Here is a 3,630-nt window from a genome sequence, read left to right on the forward strand (position 1 = left end):
GGATTTCCACATACATTTTGAAGGGACACAATTCAATCCCTAACAGTTGATTTACCAGATATTCTGGATTGAGAGTACTCACATGAACAGCTGAGAGTAGTTCCAATTCTTTGCTACATTTGTTGGCTGAAACTTGTCTCAATGGTCACCCATAGGAATGTTGGAGCAATTTATTGTGCAGGACCTGGCCTACCATTCCTAATCATGTCCATTGTGTGGAAAAACACACACTCCCATCACCGAAGCCTTGAGAAATTCATCGATAAGAACAGAATGGTGGTTGGAACCAAGAATTGTTTCATAGCCTAGATAACATGGTGCAGCTGTTAGATATCCACATGGAGATGTCCGGTAATAAAACTTCACCCCACACGGAGATGTCAAGGATAATACCAACAGCTAATGTTCATTGAGTACCTACACTGGTGCCAGGCACTCCTGTGCTTTTCCTTTCATGTTTGCTTTTCATGATGGCCATATGAGGAATGTATCATTATAATGCATAAAGAGGTCAATACAGAGAGTTACGCTGACATTTGAATATATGAGTCTGGACCCAGGAGGAGTCTGAATGGATGGAGGTATAAACCTCATGTCCTTAGCTACAAATAGACAGCAGTAAACTCACTGAGGCATCCTAGAGGGAGGGTGTCAACAGAGCGAGGAGCAGGCACCAAGCCCAAGGGTACTTGGGTATCTAGAAGCCTGCCAGGTGAACAGCAGCCAACAAGCCTCTCTGAAGTCCAGTGTGGTTCCTGGAGGGTTGTCTGTCCTTGCTCTCAGCTGCATTTCCCCAGTGCTCCTCCCACCTGCACTGGGTTGTCCGCTCATGACGACAGGGACAGTGTGTACCTTTCACCACTGTATCTGCGTAACATAGACTATTTCTGGCCCATGGAGTATATTGACTGAATGAAAAATAAACAAACGATAAGGACGTAAAATCCTTCGTAGTTGATACCTTGGAATACATTAAGGGGCTTCATGAGTAAGAGGGAGAAAAATTGATCAGGGCTGCTTCTGAGACCATCCCTTAGGCGTAATGAGTGTTAAACAACACTTAAACAAAGAGATTTAATGGCAGAGATGTATGTTAAAAAGATGTAAGTATAGCTTAAAGATTACTAGAAACATGCACATTATTGCAACTATAGTCAAATCGCTAAAAAACATATAGTACATGCACACAGAATATTACAAAGTAATTTAATGCCCTCATTAAAAAAAAACAAAAAAAAATTACCATGAAAAGACTAATGTTGAATGAAAATATCAGGATATAATATCTGTGTTAATATACATAAATGTGTGTGCTAATACACACATAAAACCAGTTGCCATTGAGTCAGTTCTGATTCATGATGACACCAGTGTGCCAGAGTAGAACTGTACCCCATAGGGGTTTCAGTGGCTGGGTTTTCGGAAGTAGGCTGCCAGACCTCTCTTTCATAGCAATTCTGGGTGGACCTGAACTCCAACTTTCTGTCAGCAGCTCAAGATATTAACCATTTGCATCAACCAGAGACTCTAATACACATACATGCCAATATGAGCACGAAAATAGACATATCGGAACGTTAATAATTTATTCTATGCGTTACGTATGTTTTCTTGTTTTTTTTTTTTTTTTTGCATACTTTCCCATTGCTTCCAAGTTTTTGAGGAATAGAATGTACTTCTGGAAAAATTCATGAGAGATTTTTAAGTAATGAAATAATTAACAGAAACAGAATGAGTAAATCTGTGGCAAGGCAGCCCATGAACCCAAGATTACAGTAACACTGGTATGAAAAGGAGAATTGTGGAGTCCTGAAGCTCAGTGGTTCCATGCATCCATCAGGAAAGAGAGAAGAGCAAATAAACAAGGAGAAAATACAGTGAGCCAGAGGAGTGGGAGCCCTCTGTTGTGGGCACAGTTTTCTCATGAAACTTTAGATGGACACAGTGGGTGGGATTATCCACTTCCATCATACAAACATTTTTATTACCCTTGATTTTAACAGAACTATGTTATAAAAACAAATAATAAAATAAAGTATAATAAAAGAATAAATCTCATCAGTGGACTACTATCATTTTCCCCAGCCACTGAGGAGGGCAGGAGACACACAAGGGAAAGAAGATGGAGCAGTGTGAAAACTCATGCTAAGTGGGGAGGAGAGTGTTTCTGAGACAGGCCTTAGCTGCTACCACCTAGGGAAGTAGGCAGCCATGCACAACCAACTGGAAGAAATGGTACATTATTTCTGAGACCTACTCCAGCTCATAACAAATTATGGATAACATGGGGAAGAATGAGATTTCCAGGACACTTAACTGTTTTTATGAGAAACCTGTACATAGAACAAGAGGCAGTCATCTAAACAGAACAAGGAATACAGCATGGTTTAAAGTCAAGAAAGGTGTGCATCACCGTTGTATCCTTTCACCATATGTATTCAACCTGTATGCTGAGCAAATAATCTGAGAAGCTGGTCTGAAGAAGAATAAGGCATCAGGATTGGAGGAAGACTCATTAATAACCTGAGATATGCAGATGATAAAATCTTGCTTGCTGAAAGTGAAGAGGCCTTAAAGCATTTACTGTTGAAGATCAAAGACTACAGACTAACAGCCTAACAACTGGACCAATAAGCAACATCATGATAAACGGAGAAAATGTTCACGTCATTAAGGGCTTCATTTTTACTTGGATCCACAATAAACACCCACGGAAGCAGCAGTCAAGAAATCAAACGACACATTGCATTGGGCAAATCTGCTGCCAGAGGCCTCTTAAAGTGTTCAAAAGTACAGATGTCACCTTGAAAACTAATGTGCGCCTGACTCAAGCCATGGTGCTTTCAGTCGCCTCATACGCACACGAAAGGTGGGCAATGAATAAGGAAGACCAAAGAAAAATTGAAGGCATTGAATTACGGTGTTTGCAAAGAATATTGAATATACCATGGACTGCCAAAAGAATGAACAAATCTGTCTTGAAAGAAGTACAGCCAGAATATTCCTTAGAAGCAAGAATGGCGAGGCTTCATCTCACATATTTTGGACATGTTGTCAGGAGAGATCAGTCCCTGGAGAAGCAGGTCATACTTGGTAACAAGTGGCCACAACAATTGGCTCAAACATAACGACGACTGTGAAGGTGACGATAGGTAGTTTAACATACATTTTGACCCATATGAATTAAAATTTAAACAATTATTTCATGCCTTTTTGTAGGGGTTTTAGAATATACAATTAAAATAAATGTAAACAATTAATAGAAAAAATCTCTGAAAATAAAATTTAATTTTTTTAAATCACTGCTCCATACCCCAGATCTAAATGGCTTGATATAAAGCACTGGTCTTTGTGATTCACAAAAAGGAGGTGCCAATTCCTGGAGGGGGGATGGGAGGATAGAGAGAGTTGGAAGCTGGCAAAATTGTCACGAAAGGAGAGACTGGAAGGGCTGACTCATTAGGGGGAGAGCAAGTGGGAGTACGGAGTAAGGTGTATACAAACTTATATGTGACAGACTGACTTCATTTGTAAACGTTCACTTGAAGCTCAATAAAAGTTAATATAAAAAAAAAGCCCAGCCCTGAGCAATGTTTGCTTAAAAACTTTGAAAGTTTGTTCCTCTCTAAA

The sequence above is a fragment of the Loxodonta africana genome, unplaced genomic scaffold (genome assembly GCF_030014295.1).
Source record: "Loxodonta africana isolate mLoxAfr1 unplaced genomic scaffold, mLoxAfr1.hap2 scaffold_354, whole genome shotgun sequence".
NCBI classification, from domain to species: Eukaryota; Metazoa; Chordata; class Mammalia; order Proboscidea; family Elephantidae; genus Loxodonta; species Loxodonta africana.